At 46.0% G+C, this 15059-nt stretch overlaps 1 pseudogene; it reads left to right on the top strand.

Moving 5' to 3' along the window:
• Positions 1 to 3327: 3327 nt before the first annotated feature.
• LOC121816450 (zinc finger protein 304-like) lies at positions 3328 to 14967 on the top strand (annotated as a pseudogene).
• The last annotated feature ends 92 nt before the right edge of the window (positions 14968 to 15059 follow it).

Here is a 15059-nt window from a genome sequence, read left to right as displayed (position 1 = left end):
CTTTTCAAGTATGGTTTATAATAGGGTATTAAATAGAGTTCCCTGTGCTTTACAGTAGGATCTTGTTGTTTATCCATTCCATGTATAAGAGTTTACATCTGCTAATCCTAACTTCCTATTCCATTCCTCCCCTCAGTCGTATTGTTTAAGCTATCTTTACTATTTAACTTTTTATGCCCTAAAGGAAATAGCAGGAGGACAACGAACGGCTCTCAATGTAAATCTGGCCTACTTGTATTGCTTCCTGAGACTTCCTAGGAAAATCTGAAGGGCCCCTGCACCAGGATCTCATGCCCTAGATGTGAAAATTATTTGTGGATCCACAGTCACTTGGGGCAGATGGTTTGCAAACAGCGGTATTTGGCAGTAGCCTGAGTTGGGGCCCTTAAATTTAGTGAATGTCCCATGGCAAAATTGAGAAAGAGCTGTCTTCTGAGATCCACCGTAGGAGCTGTGTGTCCCTGAAGAAAAAAAACTCATGTAGGTATATGTCCATGGACTTAAGATCTCAGAAGGCCTAGGGGTGGGAACCATATTGTGTACAGAAACAGTGACTGGGTTAATAGGGACTGGGGGAGATTGCAGCAATGTAGAATTGATAAAGTGAAGTCGCTCAGTCGTGTCCAACTCTTTGAGACCCCATGGAGTGCAGTCTACCAGGCTCCTCCGTCCATGGAATTTTCCAGGCAAGAGTACTGGTGTGGGTTGCCACTTCCTTCTTCAGGGGCTCTTTCCGACCCAGGGATCGAACCCGGGTCTCCTGCATTGCAGGCAGATGCTTTACCATCTGAACCACCAGGGAAGCCCTTTAGAATGGATAAGCCCCTTCCAAACGGGCATGTGTTCCAGTAACTGGCTAAGTGGGAAGAGAGTGGACAGAATGAAGGACCTACAGTCCAGTCCATGGAAATCTAAGTGCATCCCCTTTAAGAAATCTGAAACCCACAAGGCTTCCCGTGTAGCTCAGACAGTAAAGACTCTGCCTGCAATGGAGGAGATCTGGGTTTGATTACTGGGTTGGGAAGATCCCCCAGAGAAGGAAATGGCAACCCACTCCAGTATTCTTGCCTGGAGAATCTCCATGGACAGAGGAGCCTGGCGGGCTACAGTCCACAAGGTCACAAGAGTCAGACACGACTTAGAGACTAAACCACTACCACCACCACAGTCCAGTCCATGGAAATCTAGGTGCATCACATCCCCTTTAAGAAACCTGAAACCCCGCCTGCGCCTCAGAGCCTAAGGATCCTCCTCTCCAGCAACACTTCCGTGGTGTGGGGGAACCTTTTCCGGATCTGGGGAGCACCTCCCCTTATCTGGACCTGGGACCCAGTGAACTACTTTACCCAGAAGGCACTGCACCACACCTGTCACACGATCACTGAAGATTCAGGCACTTCGTTCTGGAGGATGATGTCTGGGCGGGTCTGTTGGTGTGCACCGTGGGTGACATTTTGTAAATACGGATGTGTTTACTTGGTGGGGAGCTTGGAAACGCTGGACCAGCCCGAGATCTGGGAGGTGGGAAGTCTGCCCTTTCTGCTTCTCTTGAGGCAGGCAGGAGGCAATCTCACTCCACATGCCCATTCAGCAGCAGTAAAGATTCAACTGCAGAATGGTATTATTAATATAGAGACTTGTTTGGAGGCCGTTTTTCTCCATTCCCCAACTGATCAAAAGGCCAGGCACTGTTACAATAGAATTTAAGTCTCTTCTTTTTTAACCCTTCGATTTTGAAGAATTTCCAATTCTTAGGGATACACTCCAATGTCTCTGCTTTTGAATATACTATCTAGGTTGGTCATAACTTTTCTTCCAAGGAGTAAGCGTCTTTTAATTTTATGGCTTCAATCCCCATCTGCAGTGATTTTGGAGCCCCAAAAAATAAAGTCTGACACTGTTCCCACTGTTTCCCCATCTATTTCCCATGAAGTGATGGGACCCAGATGCCCTGATCTTCGCTTTCTGAATGTTGAGCTTTAAGCCAACTTTTTCGCTCTCCTCTTTCACTTTCATCAAGAGGCTTTTAGCTCCTCTTCACTTTCTGCCATAAGGGTTCTGTCATCTGCATATCTGAGGTTGTTGGAAGCAGAGACATTACTTTGCCAACAAAGGTCTGTCTAGTCAAGGCTATGGTTTTCCCAGTGGTCTGTATGGATGTGAGAGTTGCACTGTGAAGAAAGCTGAGCGCCAAAGAATTGATGCTTTTGAACTGTGGTATTGGAGAAGACTCTTGAGAGTCCCTTGGACTACAAGGTGATCCAACCAGTCCATTCTAAAGGAGATCAGCCCTGGGATTTCTTTGGAAGGAATGATGCTAAAGCTGAAACTCCAGTACTTTGGCCACCTCATGCCAAGAGTTGACTCATTGGAAAACACTCTGATGCTGGGAGGGAGTCGGGGCAGGAGGAGAAGGGGACGACCGAGGATGAGATGGCTGGATGGCATCACCGACTTGATGGACGTGAGTCTGAGTGAACTCCGGGAGATGGTGATGGACAGGGAGGCCTGGCGTGCTGCGATTCATGGGGTCGCAAAGAGTCGGACACGACTGAGCGACTGAACTGAACTGAAGGATACACTCCAAAGGCGCTTCTTCTGGCTTAGAAGGGGATCCGCCCATGTTGAATAACCTACGGCTGAGAACTGAGGGTCACAGTGTTGTCACAGGTCACCATGGAAATAGGGGCGCGTTGCCTTTACCAGGAGGTCTGGCGCTTCAGAACATAGTTTCTCCCTGACCTTTCCGCCTCCATCCGCCTCTGCAACTATCAGGGAGAACCCGAAACCTGCCCTTTGCCTGGGTGGACTGGGTGCACAAACTCCTTTACCCAGAGGTCTCTGCCCAGCGCATGCGCGCTGTGCCAGTGGCCGCCCAGAAGATGGGCGCTTCCAGAGGCCCTTGCAAGCAGAGGTGGGATTTCTGGCCTCACGGTTGTGATGTCTTTTGCTGGTGCCCGGGATTTTGGAGTGCCTGTGTAGGCTGGGAGTCCTCACTGGGGTCCGCTTTTGGGGAGGCCCTGGAGAGGCCAACAGAGGACAGAAAAAAAGGTGGGACTTCTATCCGCTTGGTTATTACGAAACATGGTTGCTGGCGTGGGACGGGCCGCCTATCGTGAAGCTGTCGCCTGAGGCTGCGCTCCTTCGGAGGCCTTCGCAACCACCCTCTGTCCTCGTCCGCTTCCGGAGGCAGCATCCTAAGCTTCTGCGCCTTTTGACCAGAAGGAGATTGGGGCTCAGAACTCGACCGTCCTCTCGGGCTCACCGCACCCAGGGGAGGGCGCGGGTTCCACCGCCTTTTCAGCCCGGTTCTGCTCATAGGACCCCATGGCGGCTGCCGCGCTTATGGACCCGGCTCAGGTGAGTGGAAAGTCCTCAAGCCTTCCCGACTGAGGTGTGGGGAATGTTGTGTTCTCAGGCTTTCCGAACTTGGTCTTGGTCGCTGCCTTCTCTTGAGTATGAAGGCGGTGAAGGGCGGTGAGTGACGGTGAACATGTGGCAAGGAACCCCTTCCCAGTGTTGATGGGATGAGGTGCGAAATGGTTTGCAGGGCTTAGGAGCCCCAGGTACAAACACTTGGAGGTGAGGATGAATTAGGCACTTTCTGGAAACGGCAGGTCTCTGCGGTTATGTGTGCTGAGAACAGAGAGCAGGCAGTCAGCAGTCTGAACTGGTATGGCAGGCTGGGGAGCTGGACCTCTGTTCTGACGGTGATGGGAACCACAGAAGGTTTATAACAGAGAAGGGAGGTGATCTGACGTCTGTGTTGACAGGCTGCCTCTAAGTTGAGTGGAAAGATTGGGGAAGCCTGAGGGTGGCAGGGAGACCAGGCGGAATTGACTGCAGTTGCCCAGGTGTGTTGATGGTGGGTCCGAAAGTGGACGTTACAGAGTGTATGGATTTTGTATGTTTTTAAACTAGGGCCGGTGGAGATTTTGTGATGAGAAGTAGTGATGCTCTGGGACTCTTCACCTGTCCCTCCCCCTGTGCTTGAGCCTGGGGGCCTTAGAGTAGGAGTCCTGTTCTAGCCCAGCACCCTGAATATAAGCCAAGAGTTATATGAAGAGGTTCCTGCTTTGAGCAGCCTGTAGGAGGAGGAGTGGAAGGGTGTATTACACTCAGGAACCACTTGCACAAGTGCTTAAGGGGTTAAGATTGAGTTGGGCATCATCAAGAAACCACAGGCCTTAATTCTGTCTGTTGAGAAAAAGGCCAGAAGTTGGGCAAAAACAGCAGGCTGAGGAGCTGGGCTTCTGTTTTGAAGGTGATGAAAGACATGAGCTTCCGGGATGCCTCAGTGGTAAAGATTCCGTCTGCAGTGTAGAAGATGCAAGAGACATAGGTTTGATCCCTGGGTGAGGAAGGTCCCCTGGAGGAGGGAATGGCACCCCATTCCCGTAGTCTTGCCTGGGAAATACCATAGAGAAACGAGGTGGGCTGCAGTCCTTGGGGTCCCAAACAGGCAGACATGACTAAGTGAATATGTGGCATGCACAAAAGACATGGTCAATTTGGAAGAGAAGAGAGATGCTCTGAATCAAAACAGGCTCCCTCTGGCTGCTGTCTGGTTAAGAATGGAGTGTGGGCATGAGGGAGGAGGCTACTACAGTGGTCCACAGAAGTGTTGATGGTGGCAAATAAAGTCCCAACTGGGCACTGAGGACTGGGTGTCTTGCTCAGGCACCGGAGTGGCAGTAGAGCCTGTCATAAACACAAAAGAGTTCTTCCTGGCCACTGTGCAGAGTGGTTTCAGGGGTGGGGTGTGCCTTGGAAGTGTGGACTGGAAAGTTTTTAGTCTTAATGGAGGGGGACCCCAGATATGAGGAAGGTGTGGTTCAGAGTGATGTACATGGTGGGAGGAGCCTGGACTGATGGCCTTAAAGTTGTTTCTGAGAGGCATGGTCAGGAGGATGCCAGCGGGAGAGTGTTTGGTGCCCTTCTTGCTGGACCCATGGCTTACATAGTCTCTGTCTGCCCGCCTGCCTGATTTTGCTCTGGGCTTCACACAGTGATCAGAGGGACAGGAGAGGGTGGCCAGGAGCGGTGTCACGGCCGAGTATCACCTCCAAGTTGGGAGGCTGGGGAGCAGAGGAGACAGGGTGGGAGGTGAGTGCGGGGCCTGGAGAGTCCTGTTGTCTGTGGGCTCAGCTGTCTGCATTGTGGCAGGGTGGTGTGACCTTCAAGGATGTGTTTGTGTACTTCTCCCGGGAGGAGTGGGAGCTGCTGGAAGAAGCTAGAGACTCCTGTACTGTGATGTGATGATGGAGAACTTCAGACATGTGGCTGCCTTGGGTAAGTCCCTGTTTCAGTTACCTATTGGTACATGTCAAACTACTCCAAAAGTGAGTGACATAAAACAATTAGAAGGCCTTATGTAAGTTTCAGTGTGTCAGGAACTCGTCACACCTCACCTGGTGCTTTTGGCTCAGGGTCTGTCATGAGGCTTCTATCAAGCTCCCAGCCGAACTGTTCTCATCTGAAGGCCATTCTCGGGAGGATCTCACTCACAAACTGACTCATGTTTTATGTTTCCAAGAGGTCATTTCTTGTGGCTTGTTGGACTGTAAGGCTGTTGGTCAGAGGCCTCCTGGCTTCCTTGTCACCGTAGCCTTTCTGTAGTGCATCTCACAGCAGTGAAGGAACCTTCTCTCTGAGCAGAGAGAATGTCCAGGATGATAGCTTGTCTTTTTCTAATCCAACCTGGAAACAGTGATCCCATCATTTTTCCCTGTTGGAAAAATGTTCTGTTCTGTGTTCTGTTCTTAGAAATGGGTTAGTCAATGCAGCCTCTGTTCAAGGGAAGTGGCTCATGCAAGGGCAAGAACACTGGGCAACAGGTCTTCCTGGTGCCATTGGAAAGGCTGCCTGCCACAGGCCCACACAACTGCTGCAGTGTCCTTGGGTTCGGTTTTTCCCTGGTGCCCTGTGGGCAGCTCTTCCTGTCCTGCCAAATCAGGGGCTCTTCCTCCTCCCATCTTGGTTCCAAGGGTAGGGGCTGTGGATGCCCAAGGCTGTGTGTAGTGTCCCCTCGCTGAGCAGTCCTGACATCTGCTGCCCAAAGCCTTTCTGGATAAGGTTAAGAGTTCAGGGCTCTTGAGTTGGCTTCACAGATTCTCCCTGGCTTGGGCACTTCCAGATCCATGATGCATCTATGTCTATGTTCTGCCCCCATCCTCTGGCTGACAGTTCTCAGGGACTGACTTTGCCAGAAATTGTAGCTATTGACATGTGATTGCTTGTGGAGGGCATAGGGGTGTTCTGCCAAATCTTCCTATGTGGTTTTTTGTCTTTTTAATTTTAACCTTTTCTTCTCTCTGAGATGGGTCTATCTGGGCCACTCATGTAGTTGCCCAGTGGCAAAAAGGCAGAAAGTCCCGAGTGCCTGTGAGTGGACCTGTCTCCAGCCACACTGACAGCCCAGAGCAGGGAGCTGAGAGAGCCATCTGAGGGCTCACATTGTACCGTCAGCCTACTTTGTGTTCACCAGTGTTTTCTTGCCGAGGCCCATAAAGTACCTCGCTTCTCCCTTTCCTCGCCCTTCTTGGCACGTGACACTTCTCTTCGTCTTCCTTGCCTTGGCTGTTTGCCCACTGCTCTGGCCTCCGTGTCTGTCGCTCATTCTCCTCTGCTCACCCCGTGATGCTCTGCACCATTGGCTGCGTTAATGTGTCATGAGTTGTGTGCATATCCGTATGTAGTCCTGAAGAGCCAGCTACTCACTTGCAATCAGATTTTCCTGGGCCTGGAGAGAGCCTTCTGACAGATGAGCCAAGCTCACCTGACACCAATAGCTGAGCCCCTGTTTAAACCCTTCTTAGAGGAGTGAGTGGGAGACCTCGCCTCTGCTTCCAGTATTGTCCACCATCATCGTGTCTTTACCCATCATTGGAAGTCCTCCATGCCTTCCAAGGCCCAGGACTGACAGTGGGCTCTTCCTCACTGATGCTGGCCCCTCATGCTGCCAAAGGCCCATGGACTCACTGGTATGTCGCACTTGCTGCTTCTTACTGAAGTCAGCATGCCCTTCACTAGCAGCTCTTTGTTTTCAGGTTATTGGTGTGAAGAAGTCAGTGAGGAGGCCCCTTCTGAGCAGAGTGTTTTTATAGAATTAGTGTCAGAGTTCAGGACTCTTGGGTCCTGTCCACTTATCCAGAAGGCTCACCCATGTGAGACAGATGACCTGCTCTTGAAAGGCATTTTAACACCTGGATGAACTCCAGGGGTCATGCCCTGCACTGAATCTGGATACATGTGACCCCTATGGATGAGGATTCCTGTTGAGTGAAAACTTTCATCAGCACCAGAAACCACATAGTGGTAAGAATCCTGTCAGTAAAGATGATAATGTGGCCTCACATATGAAGAGCTGTCCATGAGTTATGGAGACCTTTTACTTGCCGGGGGCAGTGATGGATGTGCCGGATAACTCTGGCCTCTTCCAACACCAAAGCACTCACAGAGAAAGCTGAGTTCATGGAATCTTTTCACAGAAGTCTAGTCTTGGGCAACACCAGGGAAAGAGTAATGAACTGATACTTTTCAATTGCACTGACAATGAGGAAGCCTTCCTGAACGCTTTCACTCTCCTCGACAACCTGATAAATCAGGCTGAAGTGTGAACCTTTAGGTGCCTACTGTGTGGAAATTTGTCCAAGGAGAAATCCACTCTTATTCATCACAAAAAACTTCGTGGTGGGGAAACATCACATGTGTGTAAGGAGTGTGGAGAGGCCTTCATTCACTTGTCTCACCTAAAAACCCACCAGAAATTTCACACTGGCAAAAGACAGTATATGTTCAGTGAATGTGGAGAAGCTTACAACAGAAGCGTGCACCTTGTTCAGAACCAGAGAACTCACACCGGAGAAAGACCTTAGGAGTGCAGTGAATGCAGAAAAGCCTTTAGTCGTCAAAGCACACTTGTTCAGCACCAGAGTGTTCACACTGGTGAAAGGTCTTATGACTGCACTGAATGTGGAAAAGCCTACAGCAGAAGCTCCCACCGTGTGCAGCACCAGAGAATTCACACTGGGGCGAGGCCTTATGGTGCATTGAATGTGGAAATTTCTTCAGCCGTAACTCCAGCCCCATTAAACGTAGGAGAGTCCACACAGGAGCAAAGTCTTATATGTGGGGCAAATGTGGGAAGGCTTTTGGCTACCAAGACACACTTGAGGAGCACCAGATAATGCACACTGGAGCACGGCCTTAGGAGTGCAGTGAGTGTGCGAGGGCCTGCAGCAGTAAACACATGCTTGTGCAGCACTGGAAAATCCACACTGGAGAAAGGCCTTATGAGTGCAATGACTGTGGAAAACTCTTTGGCCATAGCTCCAACCTCATTGTGCACCAGAGAATTCACACTGGAGCAAAGCCTTATGAATGCAGTGAATGTGGGAAATGCTTTAGCCACAACTCCATCCTCATTCTACAAAAGACACGTCACAGTAGAACAAGGCCTTATGTGCGTAGTGAATGAAGAAAAGCTTACATTAGTAGCCCCCACCTTGTTCAACACAAGAAAGTTCACACTGGAGCAAGACCTCATGAGTGCAATGAATGCAGGAAATTCTTTAGCCGCAACTCTAGCCTCATTCTACACCAGAGAGTTCACACTGGAGAAAAAGCCTTACATGTGCAGTGAATGTGGGAAGGCCTATAGCGGAAGCTCCCATCTTGAACAGCACCAGAAAGCTCACCCTAGAGAAGGACCTCATGAATGCAACAGTTTTGGTGACCCTTTAGCTGCGTCTCTTAAACTTGTTTAATGCCCAGAAACTTCACCTGGAGAAGGGCCTTATGAATGGAGTCAATGCACTGTGTCCCTTTTGAAGATTATAGAACTCACACCAGCAAAGGTGGGAATCATCATTGGTACAGAGACACTGAGATAATGGAGTGGGGATGACTGAGGCTCATGAGAGGATGGGTATCTGTTCTTAAGGCAGCATCTCTATATGTCCCTGCGATTTTGGCTCTGTGGCATGAAAGTATACAGAAATTCTCAGGACCTTCACACTTCTGAGTCTCCTGTGGCCACCACACTGTCTCAGTAAATAAAGGTCTGTGGATTCCTGTACCTCCCTAGGCTGTTTACATTCTGGCCATCACTGCACAGGCAGGAGCCCCAGCAGTGACAGAAGAGAGATCAGGGCTCGGGCTTCTCTGACCAGCCAGTGTTCCTCGTGACTGAGGTGGACATGGCCTTCATTACTCTGCAGTTTTTGCTGACCCTGAGGCAGAGCTTATGCTCCTAAGTCATGTGGAGAGGGATATGGTAGAACCAGAACAGTTGGCAGATGGGGCTTCCCAAGAAGAATGGTAAATATGGATATTTATGGGGAATATTTAGCTCTTAACATCTTTATTGAGGTATGGTAACATGAAATACATATATGTAAAATATAAAATGTGCTATGTTTCAGCATGTGTATATACTGATGAGACCAGACATTGAGATAATGGAGATATCCAGCACAGCCAAGAGATTCCTTGTGTCTCTTTATAATGTTTCTTGCCCAGTCCTTTCTAAGCCCCTTTCCCACAATTCACAAGTAGTAGCAAGCATTTTATAGTATTTTATAGAAACAAAATCATTTGACATATATTTTCTGGGGAGTGGGAACTCTGACTTTTTTCACCAGCCATAACTATTTTGAGATTGATCCATTTGCCTCATGTATCAATTATTCATTTGTATTGCTGAGTATTCATCCACTGTATGGATATACCACAATTGTCTTTTATCCATTTGCCTGTTAGTGGATATTTGGGTTGTTTCCAGTTTTGTGCTGTCACAGATAAAACTGCTGTGACGATTTGTGTATAAATTATTACTGAATCACCTTCCATTGTATGGTTGTACCACAGTTTATCCATTCACTGAGGGGTATCTTGGTTGCTTCCGAGTTTTGGCACTATGACTAAACCTGCACTATGCAGTGTTTTGTGTGGGTGTACTGCCGGAGTCCAGCTCCAGCAGCCGGGAATCAGCCTGAAGGGATGAGCGGCGTCAGCGGAAAATGATGTAGCCTCTGACTCGAGGTACGGGACTACATGTGTATTTCAAGCATCCGGTCTTCTTTTATACTTTTTCAAAAGCTTTAGGTCAGAGGTTTTACATTTTCACCTCCCCCTCACCTAGATTTATTATCTCCTTGTTGTCCTTCAAACAGAGTTCCTGCTTCAGCGATTCTCTTAGAATCGTGTTTACTTATGATTACATTGTAAATCATGCTTATGTCTGGGCCGCATATCACATTCCTCAGTCTATTTCTTATCTTTTTAAATCCCGCTTGCCCCTAGTATCCTAAGCTCACTATCTCCTAAAAAGGCTTCTAACTATTCTTAATTATTCCTAAACTCAGCAAACTTCTTTTGCCATAAACATTTCCCTCACAAACAGGTCTCAGATAACAATCTTTCCCATGGCCTCAAGCTGTGACCTACGTGCTCATCCTGGGACATTCTTTGCAAAAATCCTTGAAAAAATGCCAATGGTTACTTTATAGATTATTTTCTGGGCACAACTGCAGAAGGCTTTGTGCTTTCTCATGCTTCTCTCAAGAACAATAATCACTTTAACATTCCTTCCAGCCAACTCAACCGAAGAAAGGAAAGAACAAGTCAGGATCACAAAACTTAACTTCTTCATCCCGGCACCGTGCCTGCGGAATGAGGAGAGGGGGCTGGTGCCGTGCCTCCATTTTGTCAGTAATGCCTAACGTGGCTCCCGACAGTATACATTTTCACTTCATTTGAGCTCAAGCCTCAGAGCATGATTTGCTGGGTCACATAGTAAGAGAATATTTAGTTTTATAAAAAAAAAAAAAACTGCCTTAAAAAAAAAAAACTGCCTTCTAAAGTGGCTGTATCATATTGCATTCCCACCAACAGTAGGTGAGAGTTCCTGTTGCTCCATGTTCTTGTCAGTATTTGATGTTGTCAATGTTTTGGTTTTTGCCATTCAAGTAGGTATGTAGTAACTGTATATTGTTTCTCTCATTTGCAGTTCTCTAGTGACATGTGATGAATAACTTCATATTCTTTTAATAGTGTCTTTTGCTGAACAGAAATTTTACACTTTAGTCAAGTCCAAATTACTCAGTGTTTCTTTCATGGATTGTATTTTTGGTGTTGTGTCTAACACATCATTGCCTAACCCAAGGTCTGTGCCCCCTGTATTATCGTCTATGTGTTTTACTGTTTTGTATTTAGGCTCATTATCCATTTTGAGAAAATATTTGTGAAAAGTGTCAGGTCTGTGTCTGGATCACTTTTTTTTTTTTTTTCCGTGCTCTGCAGCTTGTAGGATGTTAGTTCCCAAACCAGAGATTTTAACCCACATCCCTGCAGTGGAAACAGAGAGTCCTAACCACTGGATCATGTTTTTAAGCCCCATTTGTTGAAAAGACTATCCTTTCTCCATTCCTTTGCCTTTGCTCCCTTTTCAAAGATCAGTTTACTGTATTAGTGTGGATCTATTTCTGTGGTTTCTGTTCCAGTTTTTTCCACTTAGTGAGATAATCATCACATGGCTGTGGTTTTTTAAAATATTTTCCTTGTTGTCTTTTTAAATGGTGCATGCGTGCTAAGTCGCTTCAGTCATGTCTGACTCTGTGCAACCTGTGGACTGTAGCCTGCCAGACTCCTCTGTCCATGGGAGCTAATCTTGCATTACCTGCAAGAAATCCCACATGATCATCTTGTATAATCCATTGTATATATTTTGCTGAGTCAGTTTTCTGATACTTTGTTAATGTATTGTATAGATAGATGAGTAGTAGTGGGTTTATAGATCTGTTTTTCTCCGACTTTGGTATCAGAGTAATTCTGATGCCAAAGAATAATTGTTTCCTCCTCTATTTTCTGGAGGAGTTTTGAAGAATGAGTGAAACTTCTTTTTTAAATGCTTGCTGGAATTCCTTAGTGAAGGCACCTAAGCCTGGAATTTTCTTGGGGGAAGACTTTCAATAAAAATACAGTCAAGTAATTTTTTCTATTTTGTTCTCTTGAACGGCTTTCAGTTCAGTTCAATTCAGTCGCTCAGTCGTGTCCGACTCTTTGTGACCCCGTGAATCGCAGCATGCCAGGCCTGCCTGTCCATCACCATCTCCCGGAGTTCACTCAGACTCACGTCCATTGAGTCGGTGATGCCATCCAGCCATCTCATCCTCTGTCGTCCCCTTCTCCTCCTGCCCGCAATCCCTCCCAGCATCAGAGTCTTTTCCAATGAGTCAACTCTTCACATGAGGTAGCCAAAGTACTGGAGTTTCAGCTTTAGCATCATTCCTTCCAAAGAAATCCCAGGGTTGATCTCCTTCAGAATGGACTGGTTGGATCTCCTTGCAGTCCAAGGGACTCTCAAGAGTCTTCTCCAACACCACAGTTCAAAAGCATCAATTCTTTGGTGCTCAGCCTTCTTCACAGTCCAACTCTCACATCCATACATGACTACTGGAAAACCATAGCCTTGACTAGACGGACCTTAGTTGGCAAAGTAATGTCTCTGCTTTTGAATATGGTGTCTAGGTTGGTCATAACTTCTTCCAAGGAGTAAGCGTCTTTTAATTTCATGGCTGCAATCACCATCTGCAGTGATTTTTGGAGCCCCCCAAAATAAAGTCTGACACTGTTTCCACTGTTTCCCCATCTATTTCCCATGAAGGGATGGGACCGGATACCATGAGCTTCGTTTTCTGAATGTTGAGCTTTAAGCCAACTTTTTCGCTCTCCTCTTTCACTTTCATTAAGACGCTTTTTAGCTCCTCTTCACCTTCTGCCATTAGGGTGGTGTCATCTGCATATCTGAGGTTACTGATATTTCTCCCAGCAATCTTGATTCCAGCTTGTTTCTTCCAGTCCAGCGTTTCTCATGATGTACTCTACATATAAGTTAAATAAGCAGGGTGACAATATACAGCCTTGACGTACTCCTTTTCCTATTTGGAACCAGTCTGTTGTTCCTTGGAGTATAGTTATGTTTCAGGTGGACAGCAGAGTGATTTAGTTATACATATACATGTATGTATTCTTTTTCAAATTCTTTTTCCATCTAGGTTATTTCAGTGTTTTGAACAGAGTTCCCTGTGCTATATATAGTAGGTCCTTGTAGGTTGTCTATTTTAAATACAGCACTGTTTACATGTCAATCAACTCAATAATCTCTCGAATCCCCCCACCACCCCCCCAAGTTTGTTAAGTTTGTGCATCTGTTTCTGTTTTGTAAATGTTTGTGTGTGTGTTTTTTTTAATCATTCCCTTATGATACCTTCAGTTTCTTTAGTCAGTAGTGTCTTCATTCTTGGTTTTGTTGTCTTTTCAGTCAACCTAGTTTTGTCAATTTTGAAAGAACCAACATTTTTCTTGATTGATTTTTTAAAAGTTTCAATATTTTGTTCTAATTTTATCATCTCCTTTTCTTTGCTTTAGGGTTTGGTCTTATTTTCCTGGTTTCTCAACAAGGAAGGTTAGGTTATTGACATTATTCTTCTGTAATAAACTGTAAATAATGCTATACATTTCCTTTAAATTTTTCCCTTGTAATTAGGATATTGGGCAATGTATAGTTTAATAAGTCTCTTCCTATTAAATTTGCAGGGATGGTACCAGAGTGGGAAGAATGCTTATGATTTTTCAGTGCAAGTATTTACAGCTGAAATGGGGGGAATCAGGGTTATCTGAAATACCTTCCACTGTCAGGAAGAGATTGAGCTAAGCTGTTGGTGATTAATGTAGCATTAGCCTCCATGTCTACCAGAATTTGATGAGGATGACCATGTACAGTCAACTCATCTTGAGTACTAAAGGGTATGGCAGGCTATTGGGCACTTTTCCCTTCCTCAGGGCACCCTGTTTTGATTTGAGGCATATTCTTTGTGTCAGTTTTTCTTCATAAGATAGGAAAATCTTTTTCCAGTGTTCATTCTATTTATTTGCAAGTGTCAATAGGCAGTTGGTTGGTATGTGGGCCCCTTAGCCTCTGCTCATCATCTGCAGGGACATGTTTCTTTGGATCCTATCTTATAAATATGGTAGTCTGTCCTGAAAATCTACAGCTTAAACATATTTTTGTTTCGCTGATTAAATTGCAATCAGTTTTTCTTTTTAATACTTCAGGTCTGGATTTTTGTAGCCTTAGACTTCCTTTCCTGACCTTTCTATGATCCTCAGGGTTTTTGTGGAAAGAGAACTCCCTGTTGATCCCTTCCTGATCAGTTTCCAACCAGCCTTTGTCGCCTTATCACATAAGCTTAGCATCTTACGTTCCAACCAACATGTATACAAGTTGTATTAAGTTAGATGACCTTAGTTAGATGTACCCTAAAGAATTCTAAATTTTTAAATAACTACTTGCTGGTCTTACTTGGGTTGAAGAGAATCTTTAGTTACGTGTTTTAATTCAGCTCAGGTCCAAGGTTTAAATTCTACAATTTTCTGCATGTGACTCACAGCTGCGGTTGATCTTCAGAGGTAACTAGCATTTGGAGTTTTAAGAAAATTGTTGGGAAAAGGTAGTGAAACTGTGTGTGCATGCTAAGTTGCTTCAGTAGTGTCTGACCTTATGGACTGTAGCCCACTAGGCTCCTCTGTCCATGGGAATTCCCCAGGGAAGAATACTGGAGCGGGTTGCCATGCCCGCCTCTAGGGAATCTTCCCAACCCAGCGATCAAACCCATGTCTCTCATATAAGTCTCCTGCATTGGCAGGCGGGTTCTTTACCACTAGCGCCACCTCAGAAACTCAGTTCCCCTTTTGAGTTTATGATTAACCTCCCTATCCAAAAACCTATTCCTTTTCTTTTCTCCTCTTACCTAAATCCTGTGCTAAACTCAACATTAATAATACTTGAATATTACACAAAGTCATTAACAATGATTATGTAGTTACTCAATGAAATTGGGGAAAATATATAGTTCTAGAGAAACTTATTTGTTACAGGGGAAATAAAAAGTTAAAGTTAAGATCTCAGTGGCTACAGTTTATTACAGTGAAAAGGATACAAATGAAGAGTAGCAAAGGAAGATGGCATAATGTGACAGACTCCAAGAGGAGCCATG

This window comes from Ovis aries, chromosome 14 (assembly GCF_016772045.2).
Source record: "Ovis aries strain OAR_USU_Benz2616 breed Rambouillet chromosome 14, ARS-UI_Ramb_v3.0, whole genome shotgun sequence".
Taxonomy (NCBI): domain Eukaryota; kingdom Metazoa; phylum Chordata; class Mammalia; order Artiodactyla; family Bovidae; genus Ovis; species Ovis aries.
The sequence above is the reverse complement of the archived record's forward strand: the minus strand, read 5'-3'. Positions and strand labels throughout refer to the sequence as shown.